General features: G+C 48.0%; 1 long non-coding RNA gene across 2 annotated transcripts; it reads left to right on the top strand.

Annotated features, from left to right (window-relative positions):
* The first annotated feature begins 2,877 nt into the window (after nucleotides 1–2,877).
* Nucleotides 2,878–5,474, top strand: LOC128786694 (uncharacterized). Of its 2 annotated transcripts, XR_008430444.1 has the most exons (4): nucleotides 2,878–2,924; nucleotides 3,428–3,526; nucleotides 4,348–4,511; nucleotides 5,133–5,474. It is a non-coding gene; the product is annotated as an uncharacterized LOC128786694 (long non-coding RNA). The 2 variants fall into 2 exon arrangements; XR_008430443.1 differs by lacking the exon at nucleotides 2,878–2,924 and having other exon boundaries at nucleotides 3,380–3,526.
* Nucleotides 5,475–9,405: the final 3,931 nt, after the last annotated feature.

The following is a 9,405-nucleotide window of genomic DNA, read 5'->3' on the forward strand; positions in this document are numbered from 1 at the left end:
TCTGACCACTAATGACATGACCTGTTTCCCTTCAGTGATTCAAATGGACTTATTCTTCATTGGATTCGTCTTGCTTTGGTGGTTTCTGTGGACTCACCTGTTCCGCGTGGCGATTACATGGACTTTTGTTGTTACACTTGCTCCCCCCTCTTTCCTCTGTGGACTATAACTGGAGCCCCGAGTCGACCAGAACTTCGGAGACTCCCCCGACACGACAGACGGATCCCCATCGTCCGGACCACTGAGGATCTCGCCTGTGTTGGTAGCTATTCCCATACCCCTCTTCTCTCTCTCTCTCTCTCCTTTTATCTCCTTTCCGATCCCCACTATCGCATTTACTGTTTTGGCCCCTAATAAAGGTGCATTTGTTGTGATTAACTGATAGTCCCTTGTTGTTTGCCTTTTGCACTTTTGGGATCGGTGAAAAGAACCATCACGACACCCGCAAGAAGCGGATCGTGACATTAAAATTGGCGTCACGGACAGGATTTCTGTCTAGACAGAAGGCTTGCAGCTGAAAAGGCACCCAGACTGTCTTTGGAAATTCACAAAGGATCCACTAGTGCAAAAGGCGGGACACTTGTTTTGTTGTTGTTGTGTATCTGGTCTGGGAAGGACGGGACAACTTGAAGCAACTAAGCAGAGCCTCCCAGGCAGATTATTGTCCTTTCACCCAGCCAGGGAAGCGAAGGGCGACACAGCGAGGGCTGTGTAGTTTTGTGGAACTTAAGTTTGTAGCTCCCTGTCGTGGTTTTGGTCCCTTCACAAAATGAGTGACAATCTTAGCCTTGAAATTAAAGCTGAATTTTATGCACTACTAGCCAAACACAATGCCAGACCTTCTACGGAAGGAGAAAAATGGGCACAGAGGAATTGGTTGAACTTAGAAAATGTTATCGATAGAGTGTGTTCATTACAACATGAAACAAAATTCAAACTGGGCAAAAATAAAACTATCTTATGCTCAGTTTGGGAGCTTGTCTTACGGCAGCTATAGAAAATGGCTTCGAGCGAAGAAGTGAGGAACATGCTATAATAGACTCCCTTCAAAATCTAGTTGAAATTTTGCAAAACCAGTTCTATGAAGCAAAAGATGTGATCTATGCATTGCGAGCTGCCTTAACAGAGGAACATGTTAACAAATCACATCATGCTGATTCCTCTACAGAGCTTGAGGAGAAGGAAACTCCTCACATGAAACAAATCTATCCTCATCAAGAACTTGAAGCAGCAAGTAATTGTGGGGAACATTGCTGCCATCACTTGAGACCCTTGATTAAAACTATCTCAGTGTATAGCTATCTCAGTGATGATGATCTCCAACCTCACATCACAACCAAACACATACCATCACAACTAAACACTGCCACTGAGCTAGCTAAGCTTAAAAGGGAATATGGACAGCCTCCACATGAATCAGAAACAGAATATGTTTTCCGGGTGTCCCTCACTGGTGGTGATCAAATTCAATTAAGTGAACAGGAAGCCAGTGGGTACTGGGGACATGGTGTCTTCTTAACAACAGGAGAGAAAGGTGACACATGGTCCCTGACACAGCGTGCAGCTTTTTGGGCCGGGGGAACAAGCCCCTTGGAAAGGGAGATCCCATAGCTAGAATTAGTACCCCCGACCAACTCTTGGAAAATGTGCACAAAGCTGCTTGCCTGCAAATGACTCTCAAAAGAAATTAATTCCTGACTTTGAATCCCTGATGCAATACCTGTGAAGCCCGAGATAAGGACCCCTTGAATTTGTGGGCTTCCAGAATCACTCAAACCTACAGCAATTCTCCTTCCAAAAACGATAGCAGCTGTATCTCCTGTAGAAAGACCAGCTAGATTTCCTAGTAAGCAGAAGGACCCATTTGTTCCCCTTTATGACTTGTTGAGGAAAGGGGTGAAATGGGATTGGAGTCTTTCTCAGGAGTCAGCATTGCAATTGCTGATTTTTGAAGCAACAGCTCATCAAGCAGTGACCCCTATCCATCCTACAGATCCTTTCCAGGTGGAATGGGGATTTGCCTCCTCAGGGCTGTCAGTACACATATGGCAGCGGGGTGCTGAGGGTCTGACAAGACCTGTTGGTTTTTACTCCCGTGGTTCCAAAGATGCTGAGAAAAGATACACTACCTGGGAAAAAGGATTGTTGATGGTTATCTTAGCTTTCCTAGAAGTAGAAAAAATTGCACGAAAACAACCAATTGTATTGAGAGGCCCCTTCAAGGTTATTAAGACAGCCACTAGTGGGACTCCCCCTCCTGACGGGGTGGCCCAGAGGGCCTTAGTGAGAAAGTGGTATGCTCAGCTTGAACATTACTGTAACTTCTTCTCAATGACAGAAGGATCTGTAAAAACTTTACCAATCCAAGAAACGAGAGAGCTTGGACAAACCTGCCTCTGTAATCAAAGTAACCCCTCCTTTCTGCCCCAAACAATCAGCAAACTCTTGGTTTACTGATGCTTCTGCTAAAGGGAAAGGAAAAGTATGGAAATATAGGGCAGAAGCCCTCCACTTTTCCTCTGGTGAGCAAATGATTACAGAGGGAGAAGGTAGTGCACACATTGGGGAGCTGATAGCTGTCTGGAGTGTTTTTCAACGAGAAGCACAGAATTCCTCTTTGGTCTGCATCTACACTGACTCCTATGCTCTCTACCAAATGATCCTAATAATCCAGCTCATGACCCTGGCCAACCTGTTCTGGTGGACCTCTCTTACTATAGGACTAGTAGCACTTGTGCTAAAACCCCCTCTGAATAAATATGCATGGGAAGCCTCTGGTGCTCTAGGGAAAGAGCATTGGACAAATACATGCTGGATAATTCCATCATTAAACTTTTCTGCCTCTCGGCGGCAGAATTCGTTGTGTTTACTTTTTCAGAAGAACTCCGAGGGACATGAAGACCACCTAATCCATGATAAAACTGGTAATACTTTTCTGCATCCTACACAACCCCATGGCAGAACCAGCTGAGTGACGTGGTCTGAACTAATTGTGGAGCATGCAGAGTGAGGATCGTGTGTGCTCTGACGTGCACGCACCGCGTGTGGATCAGGATCTCTTAAGCGCAAAAAGGTCTGCACGCACCCAAGCGTACAGGATTGTGGCACAATTTACACTAACACAGACTGCAGAAGTGGTTTGTTTATGGGGAAAAACACCAAAGGGCTTTCTTTTAAGTTTATAATAAATGCTGTAGCTCAATCTACTACGGTTTATACCACCACCACTACCACCACTCGAGCCCAGCCACCAGTTATGCTTACCCCCGAAAATTTTTGAAGTTGGACCATATGTAATCAGGAAAACTGGCCAACAGCAGATATTATTTGATCCGGCATGGTCTCTTAAACAAGTCAAATTGCTGATGCAAAACAATGTCTCAGAAATACAACCAGCTTGTTCACCCTTTTGCAAACCTCTTTTCAGGCTTGGACAACCTGGCTGCGACAGTGGAACCCTCCTAAAAAACGGGTGCCAAGAGACATAACTGGTGTTGTGGGAACAGAATTGGGAATCAATTCAGAGGTATTAATGAATAAATTGGCTTCTACGACTAGAGATTTGACCAAAATACAGCAACCACTGCAGTCGTCCTTATCGGCCTTGGAACACATCAGTGGTTGCTATCAAACATTCTACCAAATTGGGAAAAGATAAATGTGAAGGATAAAAAATTGATCATTGATGCACTTAATGCCACACAAAGCAATGTTTCCTTAGCTCTTAGCTGTATCCAGGCTCAATTATGGATGCAGTCAGTTGCTGCCTCAATTATAAGAGAAGGTGAAGAAGGCACTTTTCCTACTGAGATTAGGAAAATAGTCTGGGACAGTGCCACTGACTTTGAAAGAGATTTCCAATCCTGGTGGAATTTAGTGAATTTTACCTATGACCCTAACACAAACACAGCCACAGCATTTTGTGCTGACCATAAGTAATGCCTCAGTGCATTTGATATTCCCTAGCATCGCATTAGGATTGAATCATGATGGACCCACTTTCTATCCTTCTGAACATAGAGAATGGGCCCGTCAAATTGATGACAAACGGCAAACTGTCAATTTAGAGTCCTGTACTATCCGAGAACAACTAGGGTTATCTGTGAAGGTAATGCAATAATAGCTCAAGATATCTGTTTAGACACAGAACAAAATAGCTGTCATTTTGATATTCATCCTAACGAGACTTCTGAAACAGTCCTTGTATATACAGGCAATGGGCGTGTATATACAAGAACCATTGTGATACTGTGTTTATAGAAAGTACAGTAGTAGATACTAAAAATCATTCAAATTATTGTGCTTGCAACTTTACTAAAATTGCAGGATGTGATTTTTCTTTTGTAGCTCCAGTTACCTTACATGAACTTTTAGAATCCAATCTCATGTTGATTCACAAGCTACTGCCTACTCCCATTGGGATGAACCTTACTTTGGTAAAGCAACCATTACTTCATCAAGATCTAATAGAGATCCTAGGAAAAATCAAGGAGAATGGACAGAAAACTCTGGTAACTGTTCATCATGATGTGCAAGAAATACATCGTGTTGTAGAAAGGGTGGAAAGTGATGCCGAGCACAAGTGCTGGGATACCCTTTTCGGGTGGTCACCCACCGCCACGGGTATCCTGAACAAATTGTGCCATCCCGTTGTTGTTCTTCTGATTTTAGTTATGATTGGTTTTGTTTTATCAGTAATCTTGCTTATTGTAAATTGGAGAATGATGAAACGATGAACAAAATTAACATCTATAATTAATGCACACCACTTGGCCAACATCCTTTACACTATAGATGTTCCCAGGACTGTAGACACAAGAAGATTATAGGGTTGGTAGTATGTTTTACATCATTTTCTTTTATGATTTGTTTTAATCACTGTTTTAATTATTTTTGTTTCTTGATTATAAAATTATACTGAGTAATATCGATGATACTAGGTTTATTACTTTACTGCTTAATATTGATTATACTGGTTTATTATTTGATCAATTTATTGTTTAATTGATTAATATTGATTATTATTTAAACAAACTATTGCTGATTTAATTCTTGTCTTAGTTTTCCTGTTTTCTCTTTCCTTTCCTTTTTCTCTTCCTTTTCCCTGGAATGTGCTGCCAACACTTGATGAGTCCTGAAGACTCCACGACGACACCATGGAACCCTGCTGATGAAGATCTTTCGAGGGCAATCGTCACTCACGGGGTGGTGTAAGAGCCCGTCTGAAGCCCCTCATTTTCCATTCTGCCTTCCGATTGCCACAAGAAAGAATCCCTTCCTCCACTGCAGTTCCGGCTTAGAACAGGACACAGTGCAGGTGCAACCACTGAACCGTCATGCTGGCTGATCCCAACAAGGCCTGGTAAGAACTTGGCAAGGACTTGGCAAGGACTTGGCAAAGACCTGACGTGGACCCAGCACGGGACAGCCTGATGCGCGGCCTGCTTCTAATCTCCGTTCTTAAGCCAAATGAACTTTTGGGGTGACTCCCGGGGTCCTTCATTGAAGACCCCTCATCTGCCTCGTTACCAGTGTGACAAACAAAGAATGAGAACCCTCCTCCCAAGGACTGAGACTGAGACCCCTGCTATAGGGAGGAGGGGAAATTGGTGGTCTGACCACTAATGACATGACCTGTTTCCCTTCAGTGATTCAAATGGACTTCTTCTTCATTGGATTCGTCTTGCTTTGGTGGTTTCTGTGGACTCACCTGTTCCCGCGTGGCGATTACAATGGACTTTCGTTGTTACACTTGCTCCCCCTCTTTCCTCTGTGGACTATAACTGGAGCCCCGAGTCGACCAGAACTTTGGAGACTGCCCCGACACGACAAACGGAACCCCATCGTCCGGACCACTGAGGATCTCGCCTGTGTTGGTAGCTATTCCCATACCCCTCTTCTCTCTCTCTCTCTCCTTTTATCTCCTTTCCGATCCCCACTATCGCATTTACTGTTTTGGCCCCTAATAAGGCTGCATTTGTTGTGATTAACTGATAGTCCCTTGTTGTTTGCCTTTTTGCACTTTTGGGATCAGTGAAAAGAACCATCACGACACCCCGCAAGAAGCGGATCGTGACAAGTGGGATGCGTGAAAAATAAAATCAAAACCCAGGAAAGTTGTCCTGGAACACCTTCCATTGGCATGCCAAGAGTGAATTCAAGAGGCAGGAGAGCAGCAGCCACCGTCCTGCAGCAGCCTGCGAGCTTCGCACACAAGCCGGCTTCTTGGCGGCTTCGTTCTTCGCCTCTTGCAAGCTACCGCGATCTCCGGCTGCCGGAGGACAAGAAGCGGCTACTTCGCGCACAGATCACTGGAGCGGCAGCGGTGCGCTCCGAAGCGCCGCTTCTGCCGAAAGACGCCGGCAAGCGGCACTTGCTTTCGGCCAGCTCCGGAGCTGCGTATTCTGCCTCTCTAGTCGCCTACATCTTAGCCAAAAGCTTTTCCGCTCCAGTTCTCAAGGAGAAAGTGTACCAGCACTGCTCACTTAGCCCGACCTTGCCAGGAAATAAGATTTGCTGCACATTCCAAGGACACTGCATTTTCCTGGGCAAGCTGCAACCTGCTGGCAGATGGCCGTGCTCTCTGCTCACTCCTGCCCAGTTCTTGGTATTAGCGGGGCACGTTGCAGCCTGGCGAAGGCAAGAAACCTGAGAGCTGTCACAGAGCAGAAGGGCAGCTGAGATGCTGAAAAGCAGCAAAGCTGAACAGCCTGCCTCAGCTTCAGCAGTGTGTAATTGACTGAAGGCGAAAAAGCAAGCAGCAGAGCAGCGGGCTTCTGTGCGCACTGAAGGCAATTGCAAGAATCCAGCAGCTGCTCCTTGCCAAGCACAGGCAGCTGCCTAGGTTCTTGCTTCTTGACCAACTCACTGTTGCCCTTCTTTTCAGCAGCTGCCACCGTGTTCTCTGCATCTCGCAGCCTCTGGGGAGCAACAAGAATTTCCAAGGTGGGATGCATGACGACTATGTCAAAAACCAGGAAAGTTGTCCTGGAACACCTTCCATTGGCATGCCAAAGTGAATTCAAGAGGCAGGAGAGCAGCAGCCACCGTCCTGCAGCAGTCTGCGAGCTTCGCACACAAGCCGGCTTCTTCGCGGCTTCGTTCTTCGCCTCTTGCAAGCTACCGCGATCTCCGGCTGCCGGAGGACAAGAAGCGGCTACTTCGCGCACAGATGAGTGGAGCGGCAGCGGTGCGCTCCGAAGAGCCGCTTCTGCCGAAAGACGCCGGCAAGCGGCACTTGCTTTCGGCCAGCTCCGGAGCTGCGTATTCTGCCTCTCTAGTCGCCTACATCTTAGCCAAAAGCTTTTTCCGCTCCAGTTCTCAAGGAGAAAGTGTACCAGCACTGCTCACTTAGCCCGACCTTGCCAGGAAATAAGATTTGCTGCACATTCCAAGGACACTGCATTTCCCTGGTACTAGCGGGCACGTTGCAGCCTGGCGAAGGCAAGAAACCTGGAGAGCTGTCACAGAGCAGAAGGGCAGCTGAGATGCTGAAAAGCAGCAAAGCTGAACAGCCTGCCTCAGCTTCAGCAGTGTGTAATTGACTGAAGGCGAAAAAAGCAAGCAGCAGAGCAGCGGGCTTCTGTGCGCACTGAAGGCAATTGCAAGAATCCAGTAGCTGCTCCTTGCCAAGCACAGGCAGCTGCCTAGGTTCTTGCTTCTTGACCAACTCACAGTTGCCCTTCTTTTCAGCAGCTGCCACCGTGTTCTCTGCATCTCGCAGCCTCTGGGGAGCAACAAGAATTTCCAAGGTGGGATGCATGACGACTATGTCAAAACCCAGGAAAGTTGTCCTGGAACACCTTCCATTGGCATGCCAAAAGTGAATTCAAGAGGCAGGAGAGCAGCAGCCACCGTCCTGCAGCAGTCTGCGAGCTTCGCACACAAGCCGGCTTCTTCGCGGCTTCGTTCTTCGCCTCTTGCAAGCTACCGCGATCTCCGGCTGCCGGTGGACAAGAAGCGGCTACTTCGCGCACAGATCACTGGAGCGGCAGCGGTGCGCTCCGAAGCGCCGCTTCTGCCGAAAGACGCCGGCAAGCGGCACTTGCTTTCGGCCAGCTCCGGAGCTGCGTATTCTGCCTCTCTAGTCGCCTACATCTTAGCCAAAAGCTTTTCCGCTCCAGTTGTCAAGGAGAAAGTGTACCAGCACTGCTCACTTAGCCCGACCTTGCCAGGAAATAAGATTTGCTGCACATTCCAAGGACACTGCATTTTCCTGGTACTAGCGGGCACGTTGCAGCCTGGCGAAGGCAAGAAACCTGGAGAGCTGTCACAGAGCAGAAGGGCAGCTGAGATGCTGAAAAGCAGCAAAGCTGAACAGCCTGCCTCAGCTTCAGCAGTGTGTAATTGACTGAAGGCGAAAAAGCAAGCAGCAGAGCAGCGGGCTTCTGTGCGCACTGTAGGCAATTGCAAGAATCCAGCAGCTGTTCCTTGCCAAGCACAGGCAGCTGCCTAGGTTCTTGCTTCTTGACCAACTCACTGTTGCCCTTCTTTTCAGCAGCTGCCACCGTGTTCTCTGCATCTCGCAGCCTCTGGGGAGCAACAAGAATGTCCAAGGTGGGATGCATGACGACTATGTCAAAACCCAGGAAAGTTGTCCTGGAACACTTTCCATTGGCATGCCAAGAGTGAATTCAAGAGGCAGGAGAGCAGCAGCCACCGTCCTGCAGCAGTCTGCGAGCTTCGCACACAAGCCGGCTTCTTCGCGGCTTCGTTCTTCGCCTCTTGCAAGCTACCGCGATCTCCGGCTGCCGGAGGACAAGAAGCGGCTACTTCGCGCACAGATCACTGGAGCGGCAGCGGTGCGCTCCGAAGAGCCGCTTCTGCCGAAAGACGCCGGCAAGCGGCACTTGCTTTCGGCCAGCTCCGGAGCTGCGTATTCTGCCTCTCTAGTCGCCTACATCTTAGCCAAAAGCTTTTCCGCTCCAGTTCTCAAGGAGAAAGTGTACCAGCACTGCTCACTTAGCCCGACCTTGCCAGGAAATAAGATTTGCTGCACATTCCAAGGACACTTCATTTTCCTGGGCAAGCTGCAACCTTCTGGCAGATGGCCGTGCTCTCTGCCCACTCCTGCCCAGTTCTTGGTACTAGCGGGCACGTTGCAGCCTGGCGAAGGCAAGAAACCTGGAGAGCTGTCACAGAGCAGAAGGGCAGCTGAGATGCTGAAAAGCAGCAAAGCTGAACAGCCTGCCTCAGCTTCAGCAGTGTGTAATTGACTGAAGGCGAAAAAGCAAGCAGCAGAGCAGCGGGCTTCTGTGCGCACTGAAGGCAATTGCAAGAATCCAGCAGCTGCTCCTTGCCAAGCACAGGCAGCTGCCTAGGTTCTTGCTTCTTGACCAACTCACAGTTGCCCTTCTTTTCAGCAGCTGCCACCGTGTTCTCTGCATCTCGCAGCCTCTGGGAGCA

Source organism: Vidua chalybeata, chromosome 1 (assembly GCF_026979565.1).
Source record: "Vidua chalybeata isolate OUT-0048 chromosome 1, bVidCha1 merged haplotype, whole genome shotgun sequence".
NCBI classification, from domain to species: Eukaryota; Metazoa; Chordata; class Aves; order Passeriformes; family Viduidae; genus Vidua; species Vidua chalybeata.